Here is a 20,364-nt window from a genome sequence, read left to right on the forward strand (position 1 = left end):
ATTTAGAAAAAATATTGTGTGCAAACACATGCAGTGAGAGAGAACACACAAGAGCAAATAAATAAAAATAAAATAATACTAAATAAAGCAAATGAGACAAAATCTTAATAGATGAATCTAGGTCTAGGTAAAAGGTACACAGCTGTTCTTCATGTTGTTTTTCTCAGTAAATTCTTTAAAGGTGACCAATGCTAACAGTTCTTCCTGGTTCTGTGGTCTTTTCCCCCATTTGTTTAGATATCTGTTAAAATGCTAAGTCTCATATAAATAACTGTGTTTTTGTTTTATTTACACTGTTCAAACACTCTAACTTCTTTTTAAGGAGACCTATTTAAAATATTGCATTTATTTCCAAAAAAAAAGTACAGGTAATTTGCCAAATTTCCAAACAGAAGCAACAGTGCAACCCAGGTGTGCTAGGCTTTAAACAAGTTAATCATACACAGTTAAAAATATTTTCAGAGCACTGTAATAACCTCTCTAAGGCCTATAAAAGTGAGTTAAGACATAAACTCTGCCCGTAAGTAGATAAAAATCTAGTGGAAGATAAAAATACAAACTATGATCTGAAAAAAGGGGCAGAATCAACAAAGGTGGCATTATTATCTATTGTTGCATAACATAGTTCTCTGAAACTTGGTAGCTTAGAACAATAAACATTCATAATTTCATGAAGTTTCTGTGGCCAGGAATCCAGGAGGGCTTAGTTGTTCAGCTGCAGACAAGATGTCAGCTGGGCCTCCAGTCCTCCTGGGGCTTGACTAGGCTGCGAGGCCCACTTCCAGGTGGCTCACTCGCATGCCAGGCAAGTTAGTGCTGGCTGCTGCGAGGTTCTTCAGCATGTGGACTTCTCCGCAGAGCTATGTAAATGTACTCATGACAGGGCAGCTAGCTTCCCTGAGAGTGAGTGATTCAAAAGAGCAAAATGGAAGTCACGATGTCTTTTACGACCTAGACTCCAAAGTCATACGCTGTCATTTCCACAATATCCTACTGGTTACACAGGTCAGTCCTGTTCAGGATGGGAGGGGACTTCTCAAGGGCGCGAATAACAAGGGGCAAGAATCACTGGGGATCATCTTGCAGGCTGACTACCATAAAAGATAGAAAATACTAAGGGAGTACAAAGGAGGCGCAATTAAACTCCATTCCTTGGGATGCCAATGATAAAAGAAAAACACTAGGTTATCTCTGTGGTATAATCTTTTAAATTTAGATCTTCACTTAGAAAGCAAGCCAGTAGTTGTAACAGAGAATATGACAGTCTGGCACTATTCCTCCCTCTTTTAACGAAGTATACACTAGAATACACCTGAAGAGACCTACAAAACAGTTTTTATGATCAGATACTGGGGCCCCACAACTGATACTCATCCATGCTACTCCGGTGGGCAGGTAAGTCTCACTCGGTATAGAGGTTTGTCCTTCTACTCCTTAGTATGAAGTTAAATGTAGACCTGCCCCTAACCAACAGATACCTCAAACGCAAAGGGTCTTATCACATTCACAGAACCAGAATCCTGGAATCCTAGAATGACAAGGGATTTTAGAAAATCTCATGCCTTCTTTTAAAGAAATGGGAATTAAGACTCATGAAAGTGGACTGTCAATGGTCAAAAGTAAGTGAGACTTGACTCTCAAACCTGTAGCAGTTGTGACTAGAACCTCAGTATGAGCCATCTTTCCATAAATGCTACTGAAATAGGCAATGCACAGATCTGGATCCATGCATGCCCCCACAGTGCTCCAACAACCACCACCTAGCGTACACTGAACACTCATGCTTAGATACTCTCTAGTAACAAGAGACCTTTGGCAACATCTTTCTCAACTAAATATACAAAGATGGTTTTAACCTAAAATAATGTATGATGTGCTTGTTTTTGTAATGGAAATGATTAATTCTGATCAATCTATACTTTACTGCCTCTATGATTACTGGAAGGCACATGAAAGGTGACTAGAATAATACAGCTAGCACAAACAAGTACTAAGCTCGGTGTGTACCTCATTACTTGGCCATCAATTGTGTGTTACAGTGTAAAGCATGTAGGTGAACAAGTACTGGACCAGCGAGAGGACCTTCATTTTAATACCAGTTCTGCTCCAAGACAGTTGTAGGACCTGAATGACTTCTTTACACTTTCTTGGCGTCTGTGCTCTTATCTGTAAAACGAAGGCTTAAAAAACATTATGGGTTGAATTGTGTCCTCTAAAAAGATTCACACTACCTGTGAATATGATCTTATTTGGAAACAGGGAAAATGCCATATGAACATGAAAGACAGAAATTGGGGTGATAACATCTGTAAGCCAAGAAACACCAAAGTCTGCTGGCAAATGACCAGAAGCTAGGAAAAGGCATAGAACAGACTCCTCCTGACGGTCCTCACAATGAACCAACCATCTGACACCTTGATCTTGGACTTCTAGCCACTAGACCTGTGAGACAACCCATTTCTGTTGTTTAAGCCACCCAGTTTGCGGTACTTTGTTCCAGCAGCCCTAGCAAACGAATACAGAAGAGACGATCTCTTTGCATTCCATAGGGTCTAAAATTGAATAATTCTATGAAACACTACAAATGTTTAGGAAGATTTCTCATATTCAGCTGTTTACAGCACACCACCAGTCTTTCGATAGAAAACAAAAAAAGATCCTCTATGACAATATGCAAGGGATGGCAAACTTTTTCTGCAGAGAGTAAATATTTTAAGCTTTGTGGGCCATATAAGGTCTCTGTCACATATTCTTAAACAACTCTTTAAAAATGTGAAAATCATTCTTAGTCCAACGGATATACAGAAACAAGCCACAGTCTACATTTGACCCATGTGCCATAGTTTGCTCACCCCTGATGTGCAGGACTAACAAGCCTCTTGTTCCTTGGGCTCTTTTTCCTCATAGTTCCAAGCCCAAGGGAACTATTTCAAATTCTTTTCACAACTAGGTGGAAAATATTTTACACTACACCAGGCAAGCTTCCAAAGTCCTCAGAGTTAGCTGTCCCTTCTTATAACTATTACATTGAAGTAGTCCAGAGTTAGTAACTTTCTCCATTTTTCCTTTAGTTACTTTTCATTAAGAAGATACACACACGCAAATTACTTGTGACCGTCAACAACTACACACTCTCAGAAGCACTAGTGTCCTCCATGCTATTTCCAGGGCCATTCCCCAAGGATACCCCAAGGATATGCTGCTTTCACATCTCAAAAAATGATTAACATCTAGAGGTTTAAATAGTTAAGGTACTTTTCATAATCACCAGGTATTGTGGATCTGATAGCAGGGCTAAGCGCACAGAAAGTGGGGCAAAGGCCAGAGACTCAAAGTTCCAAAGTAATGTCACAAGGCTATTACTGTTGCTTTTCCTTCTCTTTTTCTAAATTGGGCCCCTGCTGTTTTCTGACAAGGAGCTGGTTTGTGTAAAGTAAGTAACATAGTACCTAGCATAAAACAGGTGCTCCAGAAATGCTCTCCTTCATGCTTTACAAAGTGAAGATAGAAAAATAAGATGGAAGATTTTCCTGCTGCTTAGGAAAAATTCCTAAAGCTTGTTTAGAGAATATACCTGAAAATACAAGGTGAAAGAAGCCAGCCATCTGGTATGCATGAATGCTGGGATGGGTCAGGGCGGCGTAGCGTAGGCTGAAAGGGATGGCGAAATGGAAGGCAAGAGGGTCGTTATGGCCATGGTGGTAAAATAAAGGAAAAGACCCTTCCCACCTGGTTTATTTCAAATACCAGATCATGCAACTTAATTTGATTGCTTATTAAGGAAAGGTTCCTATAATCCATTCCTGATTTATTTTCCTGTAACAAAAATCTTTAGTTTTAAAATAATAACAAACAGCACATATACAGGCAGAAAATGGGTCCTGTGTTAGTCTGCTTGGGCTGCCATAACAAAATATCACAGACTGAGTGGCTGACACATCAGTGATTTATTTCCTCACAGTCTGAGGCTAGAAGTCCAAGATTAAGGTGTCAGCAGGCTGGTTTCTTCTGAGGCCTCTCTCCTTGGCTTACAGATGGTCACTTTCTCACTGGGTCTGTGTCCTAATCTCTTCTTCCTATAAGGACATCAGTCATAATGGATTAAGGCCCACCCTAAAGATTTAATTTTAACTTATTTACCTCTTTAAAGAACTTAACTCCAAATACAGCAGCATTCGGGGTTAAAGCTTCAACACATGAATTTTGTAGGGACAAAATTCAGCCCGTAACAGGCTCAAACTTTAACTTGTCAGCACTGTAGTTTGCATTTATAGTACAGGGACTGTGTCTCTGTTTATCTACATGTCACATACGTAGATTAAATAATATAGCATGATGACGTGAATTTATTAAAAACCACCTCTTTTTGTACATAAACTCAAATCTATAAATTGCACACAAAGTGTGGTGATTCACTTGATAACCTGCCAGGGCTGGCCTAGGGTGGCAGGTAGGCCACAAGGAGCACCTCTCAAAGATCCCTTTCCTAATCGCACCTTCCCGACTGGCTTGCCACAAAACACAAAATTCTTGTGTTCTATTCCTTCACTGGCAGTTTATTTCCTCTGAAAATGTAAATAAACTCTGGAAGAGTAATATATTAAGTGATTCTCAGCCACTAACACGTTAGGGTAGAATAGCTAAGATCGCAGTTTTAAAATAACTAATTCCATCATAATGGAATTTTCTTTATTACTGCCCTGCTATTGGAATGTTAACAACAGTATTCTTTAATAATAATTCTAGTCCAGGTCATTCAAGTTTTTTTTTTTTAAGATAGTGAGATAAGTATCATGTATAAATACATTTCCTCATCTAATAAACAAACCTAAGAGAAAGGTGCTGAAATTAACATTTCTGAGTACTTGCTCTGTATCATGTACTCTGCTAGGTGCTTTAGAACATTTCATTCTAAAAATAATCCTATATAGTAGTATTAATCCCATTTACAGATGAGGAAACAGGCTCAGATTAATTAACAGAGTTTGCCGAAGGTAAGGAGAGATTAAAACCCACGTCTGGTTTATGGCTTGCTTGTTGGGTGCCTGTGGTCAGATGACTAGTGCTGAGCTTTAGTTTCCTCATTTTAAAAACAAAGACAGCAATGGCACCCTACTTTTGATAGCACTGCTGGCAGGTTTACATGAGTTAATCTGCATACGGAGCAGTGTGGCAGAATGCAGAACTGACCTGCAACTTCTGAGACTAGTTCTTAAGAAGCCTTGTCGCTTTTTGCTCTAGCCCTCTCGGGACACTTTGGCTGCCTTGTTAAAAAGCCTGAGGGAGACTATGAATGAGGAGAGGCGGCTTGGAGACAGAGAGAGGCCCAGCTCGCATGCAGCACCGTGGTCTCAGACACATCTTAGACCCTTTGGTCCCAGGCCAGCTGCCAACTCACTGCAGCTACATGTGTGAACCCAGGTGAGACCAGCAGAAGAAATTTACAGTCACCTACAGAATTAGCAGAAATAATAAATCATTTTTTAAAGCCAGAGTTTTGGAGTGGTTTGTTGTACAACAGATGACTATTGCAGTTAGACAAAAAATATGTTAATTTACAATCCCTAATTAGAAGTATAAGAATGAGATAAAAAGACGACTTCATAACCTGTACTTAAAAGTTTTCTCCCCTTGAGATTTCCGAGTTTGATTTTCCTAATGCATAAAAGTTAAAATAACCTGAGACCTACGTGACTAGTCATAGCCAGCAGGCTCTACTATCTGATGTAATCAACACGTCAGGCAGCCCTAAGGAGGAACACTTATTTAGCTTAAACCAGACAAAAGTAAGGGAGAGTTCTAAGGTGCAGATGACCAAATGACCCCATCTTGTGGGGTTTCCCTGGTCTTAGAGAAACACATCAGCACTTATGCTCATCTGTGTTTTTTTCCCCCCTAGTTTTCTCTGGGGTATGTGATTAGGGAGTTTCTTTAGTTTATCAGACAAATTTTTAAGGCTTTCCTTCCAATTCTGACATGTAAACATTCTCTCACTTCTGCCTATTTCATTATTACCAAATCTCTATCTATAGTCCAGATGTCACTCCTGAGACCAAGATGCAACCACCTGATGGAATAATCTCCTCATAGACATATCCTGGAGTCAGTTCATTTGCTCCATTCTTCCTCTTCTCCCTTGACCGTTAATACCTTTGTCTCCTCCTACATTGCCAGTCTAAGTCCTACTTAGGCATCATTTCTTCTGGGAAACCAAGAATCTCTGGGGCTCTGTTAGGTCTAAGCCTTTCTTGAAATTTTAGCATTTATCTTGGTACCTTATTACAATTGTATATATTATTAAAAATGTACATCTTGTATACAGTTGCACTTTTCATCTTACCATTCATCCAACAAACAAAACAAATAAGGTGGTGATAAATGATGCAGTAAAGAAAAATAAAACAGGGTAAGGGGCTGCAACCATTTAGTAGAAGGGGTGTCCTTTTCAATCTGCACAGGAAAAAAGTTGCTCTTCAACTGGTGTGTGGTGTGTTTGTAGAAAAGGGATCTGTAGGCACTTACAGATTTGACCCTAATGAAATGGGAAGCCACTGGAATGTGTTGAGCAAAGAAATGGCACGATCTGATCTATGTTTTTACATGATACACTGGTTGCTAGATGGAGAACAAACTGTAGGGAGTCAAGAAAGGAAGCAGGGGAATAGGAGGCTACTGCTATAATCCAGCAGTCCTCAACTGGAAGCAATTTTGCTTCCAGGGGAAATGTTAGCAACGTCTCCTGACATTTTTGTTTGTCAAAACTGTGGGAGAAGTGATTACTACTTGCAAGTAGTGGGTGGAGGCTGGGGATGCTGCTGAACTTCTACAAGAACAGGACAGCCCACTCCCCTCAAAAAGAATTACTGGTCCCAAATGTCAACAGTGCTGAGGTTGAGAAACTGTTATAATCTGTGATAGAATGGTGGCTTGGTTTAAGATGGTAGTGGGGAAAGGTGAAGTGCTTAGATTCTAAATACATTTTAAAAGTAGAGCTGACCATATTTACTGAGGGATTAATTGTATATGCAAGGGAAAAAGGAATCAAAGATGACACCAACAATTAGAAGAATGAAGTGCCTCATACTGAGAGGGAAAGATGTGGGTGTAACAGGTAGGGAACAAGTGCTTTCTTTTATTTGGGGATGAGCAGAACTGATGGGACTCAAGCATTCAGTTTTGGATATACTAAACATGAAACATCTATCTACTTGGCATCAAATGCATAAATCAGGTAGGCAAATGGATATATGAGTCTAAAGTTCAGGGGCAAGGCTGGGGCTGGAGAAATAAACTTGGGACTCTTAGCATCTGTATAGCTTGTAAAGCTGCAGGACAGGATACTATTATTTAGAGAGCAAATGCAAACTGAGAAGAGATCTGAGCTCTGAGGCATTCCACTGTTTAAAGAGGAGAAGGAACTAGCAAAAGATACTAAGAAGATGAAGGAGAAGACTTGAAGTAGGAGGAGGAGAAAAATGATCAACTCTGTCAAATTCTGCTCAGATGTCAAAAGGAAAATGAGGACTTAAGAACTGACCTCCAGATCTGGCAACACAGATGCCAACACTGACGTGGAAAGGAACAGTTTTGGTGGGGAGGTAGGAATGAAAATCTGACTGGCCTGAATTCAAAAGAGTTAATACTACAGGAAGGTAGAGACAGTAGCTATAAAAAATGATCCACTCTCTTGAGACTTTTGTAAAGCTAAGAAACAACACTATCTGCAGGGAATTTTTTTCTCCCAATTTTTTTTAACTTAATTTATTAAAAAAATTTTTTTTGGGGGGGGGAGTAAGTAATTTAGGTAGGTAAATTATTTATTTATTTTAATGGAGGTCCTTGGGATTGAACTCAGGACTTCGTGCATGCTAAGCACGCGCTCCACCACTGAGTTATACCCTCCCCTCAACTTCTTATTTTACATATGCATACATACAAAAAAGTTTATAATATGTCAAATCCCCTTCCATCCACCATAGAGATTCAAAATTTAATACTATCATATTAGTTTTCCTGTATATATGTATATACACACACACACACATTCCTGAATATTGAAGATAACTTCACCTCTAAATTATGTCAGATATACCTCCAAAAAAAGGCCTTTCTCCTACATAAACATAATAACCATTAACGCACCCAGGAAAATTAAAAATATATTCCCAAATATATTCTATAGCTGGGCATACTCAAATTCCTCCAATGTATTTTACAGCATTTTTCTTCAAATCTGGATTTAATCCAAGTCTATGCATTGCACTTGGTTATCAGGTTTCTTTGGTCTCTCTCAATGACTTTTTGAAAAGACCTGTCTTACAGAATGGATTGGACTGATTCTCTGTTAAGTGATTTAACTTGTTCTTTAATCCTGGAAGGGAAGTTTTTGAAGGGCAGTAAATATATTCACTATTCCTGGCATAATATTCTAAAATTAACATTTCCCAACTTTCCTATATCTCTCCACATAGTCTTTCATTTTCAGAAAATTCTCAATTTACTCCAAGATTTTTTTCATTTAACCGCCACCTATTAGCTCTGAAGATTCAACTGAGCAAATTTCAAGGCTTACATACCCTATATTCAAAAAAATACACTACCATCTCTCATTTACTATAAGAATTCACGAGAGATCTAATCTTAAAGCTAATCAGTACCCAAACCGAACATCATTTTATTGATTAATCATGACAGATTACACTTGGAAAGTAAAATGAATTCTCTGAAATTTCTTTCCTGATTAGCAAAATAGTGCCTCCTAATACTTGAGGGTGAAAGCTGCTGTCAAATATGCCTACATGACTGGAAATTGTAACAGCCAGATGAGTTTACTAGGCTGGTGCTGGTATGTTCTGTATGCTCCTCTGTCCATGTAGTAAACAACTTAAATAAAGATGAAAAATTTGATTACACTCATATTTGGGCTTCTATAACTGGTCATTCATGTATAAATTCTTTAAACAACTTAATGAACATTCTTTAAGCAACTTAAAATGCAAATTTAGCCAAAAATGTTTACAGCTAGAATTGCAAGGCACTTTAGGCACTGTTGATTTACCTTACAACATTTTCTGCCATAATCTTCAAATTATTTTCTTTTCCATAGTGTTGGAAAGCATTAAAAATATAATTTTTTATACAAATGAATTTTATACTCTTTAATTCAATGAACGTTTCAAGTTCTAACTTACATTATTTTTATCTTACAAAACCTGAAATTATTTAGTATATAATATGAAATCTAAACTATGATCAAATGAGTAAAATAAAATGGTTAATAATTTTTAACAATCTTATTTCACTTACTTAGGCTTCTTTACTGCTTTGGCATTAGAACTGGAATCAAACCACTGAGGCTTAGAGTGATGGTTTTCAACTCCTTTGGGCCTATGGACTATTTCACTGAGGTAAACGACCTTCCCTTGTCATCTAGTCCACCTCATCCTGATTACCACCAAAAAAAAAAAAACCTCTCACTTGAATAAATCAGAAGCTGGGAATCAGACTTTATAAAGCACCTCCCATGAGACCAGAAGTGATTAATTCATACAAAAATCAAAATTATAGCTACTGCCACCTTGTAGTAAGTTGGCCTGTAGATCACTTGAACTTCCACAGGCTATCTGGAAGACCATGATCATATTATGCAAACTTTTGATTTAGACAAAGAGCTAGACAGGAAGGAGGGACCAACCAGCAGGAAAAAATCCTCTCAATTTATTCTCCAGCTAGGAAATTATACAGTAATATATACCAAAATATGATTATTTCACAGAACTACCATTAATACTTTAATAATTTAAACAAGATAGTAAACATTATTTAATTACTTGCTCTCATATGAAGCAATGTGAGGTAACAAAATCAAACTAACATGTTATGTATTACTGTGGTAGCTACTTCTAAGATGAGCTCCAATGGGCCCTGCCTCCTGGTATTCACAGCCTGTGTAGGTCCCTCCCACATTATATCAAAGTGGGTCTGTGCAACAGAGTGATGGTATGTCACTTCTGAGGCTAGATTATAAAAGACATTGCAGTTTCTGCCTCTCTCTCAGATCACTTACTCTGGGGGAAAGCCTGCTGCCATGTTGTAAGGACACTCAAGCAGCCTCCAGATGACTGCAACCACATGAGACCTTGAATTGGAACCACCAAGCTAAACCACTCCCAGTTTCATGACCATCAGAGACTGTGTGAAATAATAAATGTTTGTCTTTTAAGTTGTTTCAGGGAAATTTCTTACAAAGCAAAAGATAACTAACAATAATATATACCAATTTAACTGGTTGAAATTGTAACTTTATAACCTCTCATTTAGGTATTAAAAAATCACAGCATGTTGAGGCAATGTAAGGTAGTAAAAAAAAAAGTTCACTAATACCTACTGAGTACCACTGAGGGCAGAAAAGCTCTCTCATATTCCACATGAAGCTTCCTTCAGGTAATACTCATGGCTGACTTCCCTCTAGGGGAAGTCTCACTGACTCCTCCCTAGGATTGGAGGGAGTAACTGGTCTGATAACAAGTCTGAGAAGGAATTCTGAGGCTCAGCTACTTCTTCCCTCCTTTCCATCTGGGATTTGTCTGACTCAAAACAGAGTCATCTGTTCTGGTCTGCTCTCTGTCACACAGTAAATGCAATGGGACAAGCTGTATTCTTGTAGATGGGAAACTGGAGGTTTAAATCTGCCTAAGTCTGGAGTGCAACCCTAGGAAGCTCACTGTTGCTGCAAATCTCAGCCACATTTTCCACACAACTTTTTCGGTAATTAAAATTACATCTGAATGTTCATCTATCTGGCTTCTGCGTCTTATTTCTTAACTGGATCCAAACTTCAACAGAGGGGGCAAAAAAAAAGGGCAACTTATCAACCTCAAGACTAAGTACAAACTACTATTTGGGTATTTTGTGCCCTTGTGGAGTTTACAGTCTTTTGGGATATAAACTAAAACACCTGAATGGTTACATAATAATATAAGAATTACCTAACAAATACAGACTACAAGAAGCATATAATTATTACCAAACAGTTAAGAAATTATGATCATCTGTAAGAATCAGAAAATCTGAAGGAGAAAGGTAAAAACACAGATACCCTGATCCTCCATGCCAAACCCATAAAATGGGACCCAAGCAATTGAATTTTTAGTAAGTTCTCAATACAATGTTAATCCACATCTAAGAACCCAAGACACACATGGTGAGTGCAATGACTTTGGAAGAAAGGAGAATGTAATGAGCTAGCAAAGGAAAGATTATAGCAAACAGAACTTGAAGCAAACTTTGAAGGACATGCAGGGTTTAGATGAGGTGGCAGAGGATGAGGAGGAACCAACATTTGCTGAGGGCTTATTAACTACCAGACACTTTACATATCACATTATTTAAGACAATTTCAATTTATATGTGGAAAAACTGAGACTCAGATTAAATAATTTGCCTGAGGCCACAAAACTAGTTAAATGACAGAAAGGGATTAGTAGATATTTTCAATTTAAAGATGAAATTGAGCCTCTGGGAGGTAAAATATTTTGTCAAAAGTAACAAAATTGGGAAGTGGTAGAACTGTAATTAATAGATGGCCAAGCTGAAATCAGGGCTGTGAATCTAAAGGCTAGGCGTCCTTTTTTTTTTTTTTTTAAATAAGTGGTGAAGGTGAAGGTCTATATTGGATCAGATAAACATACAAAAGTAGGAAAGCAAAAGCAAACTATAAAAATAAATCATATTAGATCATTACAAAATAAACCTCATTTTAATTTGTGATGCAGCCAGAGAACCATATATTAAGGACCACTGATGGCTTAAAAACCACTCAAAAATAACTTTTTAATCATTACGGTTTTGTCTCAATTGATTAGTTTACTAAATAATTACTAACTGCCATTAGCAGTCAGGACCCAACTGTTAGAGTGAACCGATGACTCAGCAACTAGTTGGAAAGCACCAACCTATTCAAAATAGTCAAATTAATTTTATGGTTAGCCTCAATTTAGAAGTGTAATGTTAAGGTCAGAGTAATTTTATTTATAACTGAAATTTTTAAAGACTGCTTTATGACAATGTTTTAAAAGACTTCTTTATTGCCTATATTACTACTTTAAGTACTTTTTAAAAGTGAAACTGCACATTTATTCATCTTTATTCTTTTCATCTTTATTCTTCATGCATAGGGACTTCAGTTCAATTTTTCTATTTTTGAGAACAAAATCAAAATTCAACTCCTTGAGGCCCTTCCTATAATTAAAATTAATTACTTTTTCTTCATTGCTGCTACACTACATTACTTGTACAACTCTACTTAGCATTTATTTCATTTTACCTTGTATGAAAGCTATTTGTTTACAGATGTTTCTGCTTCTCTTTAGGGATAAAGACAATGCATTATTCACCTTTGTATTCACCCAGCATTTGGCACAGTTCCTTGCACATTCAATAAAAGCTTGTTGACGAGTTAAGTTAATATTATTCTCAGTAAGAGAAGCACATATATTACATGTACATTTTCCAAACCAACAGTGAACTAACAAAGAACATGGGGAAACATGCTGTTGAAAACATACCATTTTAAGAGTAGGTTTGGTCAGCCACATAAATTGGGAACCACCAAGATCATTCACTCATCAGCAAATATGTACTATGTACCATGCTATATATACATATGTGGAAAAACTGAGGCTCTTTATACATCATTTATATATATATAATATATATATTATACACATAAACAGGAAACAAAATATATGTAGTCCTTGCCCTCACAAAGCTCACACCCAGTAGGAAGATGGACAGTAAGAAATACATATATGCTATGAAGAAAACAAACAGCAAGTGATAATAAAATATTAGAGTTGGGGTGGAGGGTAAAGAGCTGCTCAGGTAGGGTAGACAGCTTGACAAGTGAAATTTAAGCTGAAACCAAGGGTAAGACTCGGTTATACAAAACAACAGTCAGTATAGTAAAGGCCCTAAAGATGTGCGTGGGGGTCATGTGCTGCAAAGCCAGTTTCAGGGGCATACAGTTATAGCACATTTCTCAATCTTTTATTTTTCAGTTCTTTTGCTATTGTTTCTATCACCATTTCTCCTTTTCTGATGGTTTAGATTTTCCTAGCTAAATTAAATGATGGCATTAACTACGGGGAATGTAAGATTCTTTCCAAATAATCCTAATTTCCTTTTAGTCCTTTTGACTGATAAATTCATCTCAAAGTGACAACTCTGTCCCAATTAGGAAAGAGTGTTTCTCTGTATCAGCTTTAATTTTTTGATTTGGAGCCCTCCTGATTGCTAATCAACATGCTATGTGATTACTTCAACAATTACTTATAGAATGTTATTTTGTCATCAGAAAAATCCACTGCTGCTTTCGGAACTCTACGTTGCTCTAGAGCCTACGCAGAGTAAAGGTACCTAAAACAGACCCTAATCACTGGGCAATCTCAGATCTACTGGAGTACATGCTAAATTAGGAGCAAATCACATACTGGAAAGAGTCCTGGATTAGAAATTAGAGGATGTGGGTTCTAGTCCCAGATCTGCCACTTTGTTATGTAAATTTGAGTAAATTGTTTACTTCTTTTAGGCTTAATCTTCTCATTGATAAAGGGGGAATATATAAATGTTGCAATTTACACAAATTCAGCTATATGAGCTTAGCAAAAAAATTTAAAAGAAAATATCAACTTAAATAGCACTCAAGAAGCATATGCCTTGGAGTGAGCATGATCTGGAAAGCACACATCTGTTGTTACATCAAACAGGCTCAGCTTTTACATGCCTCTCACTGAAAATCTTACTCAGCTGTATGACTTTAGTGTTTAAAATATATGTATTTTTTGTTGTTGTTTGTTTGTTTAGGGCAAGTTTCTTACACATAATCCACTTGTTTTATCTAGGGCGCAAGAAGCTCAAATGAAGAAATGGTGATTCAAGTGATGCAATTTATCTCATGTTTACTTTAGAACCAAATAGGACATTGAGTCTATTATACCACCATATTATACTGCCACAGGGAACACTAAGTCAAAGTTGATGGAACCCTAGAAATATACTTTTGAGATTAATCAATACACCCAGATTTATCAATTTTTTACATAATTAGTTACTAAATAACATTTTATGAATGATGTCCCTATCCCAATAGAGCTGTATCACTGTTTAGGGCATAGTTATATTCACATATGTGGAAAATGATGTATAAAGTTACTCATTACATAATGCTCTTAATAAGATCAGACAAAAACCTAAATGTCTAAAAAGAGAGGACTGATGAAATGATACATTATATGATGGAATATTATGCAACCATAAAAAGTATAAGGAAACACTATACATAATGACACACAGAACTTTTAAGATAAATGAAAAAATAAGGTACATAAACTATGCACAATATGTACTGTTTATGCAAAAAAAGAAATAAAATATATATACATACTTATTTGCTTGTATATGCATACATTTTTAGGGGAAAAATTATACAGGAAATTGTTAGCACTGGCTGTTTCCTAGGTAAGGAACTGGGTGGCTGAGGGACAGGTGTGGAAGGAAGACTTTTCACTGTGTATTCTTTCTTTACCTTTTGAATTTCAAACCATGTGAATGTATTACCTAACCCAAAAGAAAACACATTAAGATCAGCAAGAAAATAGTTTGCAATGAAACAGGATCACATTCTTAATGGAAAACATTTCTAAAAAGTAGGCATTATCTCTCAGGGTAAATACCAGCAGGTAGAATGTTAGAACTATCAGGGACCTTCCTTAAAAGCTCCATCTATCCCAAACTTCTCACTGTATCTGTGAGATCTGTAAACTGAGGCCTTCAAAATTTGGTGATGTGTGTAAGGTCGCATGGCAGAAGAGTTAGGATTAGAAATCAGAAATTCCAACATCAGTCCTAGGACTCTTCTTTATCATTTTGTCTTCTCATTTTGTGCCAAGTTAAGTTTAGGCTACATAGTGAGTTGTCATGTTCTGTCTAAATTTTGGAGTCTAAATTAACGAAATAACCTCAAACCCTCGGACTACTCACGTCTTGTGTGGTCACTATATGGCTATACTTACAAATAGGCTGTGCATATCTCTATGACTGCACATATTACAGTATGATAAATGTACTTTTTCTTATCCTTCTAACTCAACTGAATTCATTGAGGGCAAGAACTAAAATGTCTTAAGTTATTTTTTTAAATATGTGAATGTCCAGCACAAGTATACTGCCAAAAATATTAATATAGGTTCACATTTCTAGGAATTTTAAAATGTTACAAAGTACGCAAACCATTATGTATACCTCACACACCAGTGGCCAAGGACAGTATCCCATAATCAAACATATTAATATTTCTTCAGCAAAACATATGGTATAAATAAATACGATACATGACTTCTCATTAGTTCAGGCCATATCTTACTACCAAATGCATTTTGTCCCCAGGCTTAAAAAGTTTTTGGTTTTCAAAGTCTTCTGAATGTTGAAATTAGATACAAGATTATAGACTGTACTCACAAAGGTGCTGTAGAAAATATGGTTAGTCACTTCTGCTCTCATCTTTTTGATGAGACCAGAACAAGCAATTATAGCAGGCAGCTTTTATACCCCATGTTTGGGCAGATCTGTTCTGTCACTAAGGAATCCAATCTAGCATGGGGGGCAAAACTTGACATTGCGGAAAGAGGAAGAAAAAATCCTAATTGAACAACACTGTATTCCTACTGTAGCTGCTCAGTAGTTATTAATTTAATTTTTTTAAAAAGCTCTATTTGATTAATCACGTTAGTTTTTAAATGAAAATAGGTAAATAAAACTCCTGTCCCAAATTGCTAGCAAAGGTAATGGAAGCAATAAGCTTGAATCCTACTGGAGGGCAACTGCACTTTTGGGGGGACCAATGTTCACAGAAAGGCATTCTAAACATATTGGTGAGGGGTAAGCAGAAATGTATACAATTTTCCCAACTTAGGATCATTACTCTAAAAATAAACGAAAGGGGAATTTTCTAGTCAACCTCTCCTGATTGATTGCTCTGTATTAGGACCCTTCCTTTAATACTATAAAGTCTTACACGCCTTTTCCTACTTTTTATAAGGGGAAAAGCTCTGGAATCTAAACATAACACACACTAAAATCCACTTTGCTTTCCACACCCCAAGCCCCACCTCCATTTTGTTTCTGTTATTTTCACATCATATTTTCCTAGCAAAAAAAGCAAATTTGCACCAAGACTATAAATTAACTTTGCAGACAACGATGTTTGATGTCATTCAGTTTGGCGATACTGATTTTTCAATCTTAAAATTTTAGCTACATTTTTAAAGAATCAGTGATTTTGTTCAACATATGAGGTTAACATTCAGCAAGTGTTTATTACAAAAAAGTATATTCCATTCCAAAAATGAAAACAGCAATGGTGAAAAAGAAAAACCTTCTGAGTTTGGGCTACTATTTGATGACGAAATACTACATTCTCATATTTTCATCATAATTCATTAAAATAAGGAAAAAAAAAAACCTAAAGAGCTAGAGCTCACAACAAATATACCAGCACATTAGTAATCTAGCACAACAACAAAGCTAAACAAAGACTAACCAGCCTATTTCACAGTTTGGAGAAAAACAACAAACTCCTTGTTGCATTTCTTGGCTATTTGCATTCAGAAGTACTGAAAACTAACATCATTTTCAGTGAAGAATTTCTCCGTATACGGGACTTACTTCCTCTACACCACCCTAACAAAATTATCAGCATTATTCCAGAATATAATAATTTAGTTGGAAACTACTTAAAAAAAAAAACCCAGTCCAAAATGCCAACGGTGGTTATTCTGTAAAGAAATGGTCAGAAATTACATATTATTATTCTAAGACACAGAACCAACCGAGCGAAGGACTTCTGTAATATGCTGCCCCCAAGATTCAGAATGCAGACTCAGAAATAGCACCCGCGGTCACGATGTCCCTTAAAACACATGACCTTCCTACGAAAGCAGAGCCTTAAACTTACAAACTACAGGAGAATTCCCCCTTGCTCTGAAGTTAAAACAAGGCAGGGCAACTGAAATTAGCGCAGCAGGGACCCCTCGGCTGCTGACTAGTAAGAACGGGTCCTGGAGAGCAAAGTCCCTGTGCTCTGGCTACTCCCCTTACCGTTAGAAGATCTGGGAGGGAGGGAAGGAGGAGAAACACCCAGAATCCTGGTGGAAAAGCCCCTGGCCTCGCAGATGGGGTTTAGGGAGACGGGGAGGGGCAGCTCCGTGTGTGGTGACCCTTTGTGAACACGCTCTGTGGCAGCTCGGCTCTCACCGAGGGTTTAGGAGAGCGGGCTTTCGGGGCCTTGCGCGGCCCGCCGTCACGGAGACCTCGGCACTACAGGGAGGCGCCGGCTAAGAGCTTCCCTCGCACCTCGGCGGGCTTGGGAGCCCGACCCTCCTCGCACGCCCACCCACCCAAGTCACTCAGGGACGCGTCGCCCTCCGACCCGGGCTCGCGCCACTCTTTCCACAGCGTAATCCCTCCGCTGCCGGCCGCGCACTAGTTTTATTCACGCCCCACCCCCTGGCCGCCGGCGTCACCTCCGCCACTCGAGCGCTTTCCAGCAGCTTCCAGAAACGTCGCCTCCCCAAACCCAGCCACTCACAGACGGCGGGTCCTGCAGCCACCGGCCCCGCCCCTAGTCGTCGCCGCAGCTGAAACTGCGACTGCGGCAGCCGGCCGGACAGCCCCGCCTCTCTGCGGCGGTCCGCCGGAAGTGCATCCGTTTTCGCCTTCCCCGAGGTGCTGACATCCTTTCAGCCTCCGCGCGGAGCCGGAAGGGGAACTCTGTAGCCGCGGACTGAAACCGGAAGCTGCTTTCCTAGCTGAGGGGCCGGTGGGGGAGGAGTAGGCTGAGGGGAACGTGAGTTGAACGTTGCACTCTGGTGTGGAGCTCAAGCCGGAACGGGAGTTCGGAGCGACCCGGTGCGAGGAAAGGGAGGGCCCGCGGCAGGTAAGGGAGAAGACCTAGTAGTGTCTTTCAGCACCCGAAATAGGGAAAAGGGACAGAGTTGGGGTGACTTATGGGGTAGTCTGCTCTGAAAGGATGGGCTAGGCTGGGAGGGGAAAAAGGGTGGGACTAGGTTCAGGTGGGAAGGCTTGGTGATTAAGGTATAAGATATCGTTTGGACTCAAAGAGGTAAATGCTGAAGAGAAACCAGAGTGTTTTTTTTTTCCCTCCTTATCCCAAGGAGCGTGGAAATGGGGAGAGTTAACGGAACCCTGCGTCTCCTCAGGTTTCCAAGGTCGGGTTTTGAAATTGACGTCTGTTGGTCTGTGATTCAGGACAGCTGGATTGGGTACCAGTCAGGGTTGGGCGCCGAAAGCCGACCCCATTCCTCGGTTTCAAGTCTGTTGTGACCTCGCCTTTGACAGCCCACTTCGTCTTGGAGGGAAAGCTCAAATGGGGTATAAGGCCTCTCTTGGAACAGCTGATTCTCTGGGTTTCCCCATTTTGCACACGGGACTGTGATTTAAGCTTAATTGCTTCTTTCGCTATTCCCAGGGCCAACTTTACGCTTTCATTGTGCTGTAACTGGGTCCATACTGGGCTAGTAGTTCACATTTGGGCATTTGGAGCATCAGTGGCCCACAAAAGTAATGAAAAGGGAGGGGGCGTCAGAAAAAAAAAGTGCCGGGTGTGAAGTGGAGGAGAGAAGGCTTAGACTGAAAGCCAGTGGGCTCACACTGCAATGAGTTTTAGGTCATAGCAGTACCTCAGGTCATACTGAGATATTTGGACTTTCCTGTAATCAGATTGGAATCAATTGACGATTTTAAGCTGAGCAGCAACAGACTCAGGCTTGTTTTGTAGAAGCCTCATTTTGGCAGTGATAGAGTGGGGATGGAATGGAAAGAGGTGGGGATTTGACACACTTCCAAAAAAACTGTCCGTAGAATTTGATAACTTTCACTAAGTAAGAGAGAGAGAAGTAAAAGCGTAGAGAACCACTCAGATTGTCTGGCATGTGTGTTCGAAGGCCGGAGGTGCCAAAATCTAGGCGAGATACAAGCAGGAGGAGCAGGTAATTTTTGAAGGGAGGGCAATGAAGGCAGTCATTTAGGGACAAATTAAGTTGTAAGAATCACCTTAGGGATTTCTACATGGGACAAAGTAAATTGTATTTAGAAGACCTGAATAGCCCACTTCTGGTATTTTATTAAGCGAATTTTCTTTTGGGGGGTTCTACATATTAAGGATTTCAACCACCAACGTACCTGTTTTTGGTGGGATCAGGAGAGCAGGTTTGAAGGATCCTCATGTTTTACTATTGTAGTTTAGAGAGAGAGGGAGAGAACCAGCCGGAAAAGTTTTCTTAAGCCATCAGGCAGATGGAAATTTTAATCAAAAACAATTTATTCATAATACTTAGCTTACCAAATTTTCTTTTGAGAATACTGCAGAATGATACAAGATGTGCTGAGTATTGTCTGCAAAAAGTATAAAATTAGCACCAAATAGTAGTTAAAATTTACTGCATGTCAGGTGCTAAGCATTTTACATTTATTATCGCATTTAATTTTTAGGACAAACCAATTTTACAAATAAATTCTGAACCTAAAGCTCATACTTTTAGCCACTCTGGCACCATAGAAGTTTGACTTTTTCTATATAGGTCTCCTTTATAAGTAGATTTTAAATAGAACCAGCCAGAGATAACAAATTGGTGTTGTCTGTGAGGAGCTTAAAAAAGAAAGTTAGCACCAAACTTGTTTTTACTCTTTTGACAGCGGTTCTCATTGGGACAATTTTGCCTCCTGGGGAGTAAGGTGGAGGGATGTGGACATTTGGAAACGTCTAGAGACATAGTCACAACTGAGGGGTGGGTGCCTTGGCATCCAGCACATAGAGGTCAGTGATGCTGCTAAAGGGCCTCAACACACAGGACAGCCCTCGGAACAAGAATTATCGGATCCAAAATGTCTATGATGCTATGATGGAGAAACCCTGCTTATGGATATTTCTTTGGGAATAGCAAATTGAGGTTCACTGATACTTTTCTAAAAAAGCATTTTTATTTCTGAAATTATCTATTGGTTTGAAAGGTATGTAAAGTTTATACAGCTGAAACAATCGCATCACTAGTTTCTAAAGTGAATCTCTGAGGCCCAGTTTCCTAGGAGGTGGTTGTCGTAGCATCATGGATTAATTGATGTGGGAAAGACTTTTGCTTGAAGTTGTTTCACAGCATTCCTGCGAAGTGGTGATTTACTCTGCTTAAAGGTCTCTTTTATTTAGTGTCCTTGTTATTTTAAATCCATATCTAAACTGCTGTTAACAGTTACTTTTCCTTTACGCTGAACTTCAGTCTCATAATTTTGACT

At 38.7% G+C, this 20,364-nt stretch overlaps 1 protein-coding gene and 1 long non-coding RNA gene across 2 annotated transcripts in view; one reads left to right on the top strand and one right to left on the bottom strand.

Moving 5' to 3' along the window:
• The window catches only part of LOC123615811 (uncharacterized), a 95,095-nt gene extending 77,552 nt beyond the window's left edge, over positions 1-17,543 (bottom strand). The window contains exon 1 of the long non-coding RNA XR_006723575.2: positions 17,155-17,543. This is a non-coding gene — a long non-coding RNA (uncharacterized LOC123615811). The remainder of the gene's footprint in view (positions 1-17,154) is intronic.
• A 292-nt stretch (positions 17,544-17,835) lies between these two features.
• USPL1 (ubiquitin specific peptidase like 1) overlaps positions 17,836-20,364 on the top strand; it is a 29,636-nt gene continuing 27,107 nt past the window's right edge. Inside the window, exon 1 of the mRNA XM_010951532.3 lies at positions 17,836-17,992. The gene's annotated coding sequence lies outside the window, so the exon portion shown is untranslated. The remainder of the gene's footprint in view (positions 17,993-20,364) is intronic.

This window comes from Camelus bactrianus, chromosome 14, assembly GCF_048773025.1.
Source record: "Camelus bactrianus isolate YW-2024 breed Bactrian camel chromosome 14, ASM4877302v1, whole genome shotgun sequence".
NCBI classification, from domain to species: Eukaryota; Metazoa; Chordata; class Mammalia; order Artiodactyla; family Camelidae; genus Camelus; species Camelus bactrianus.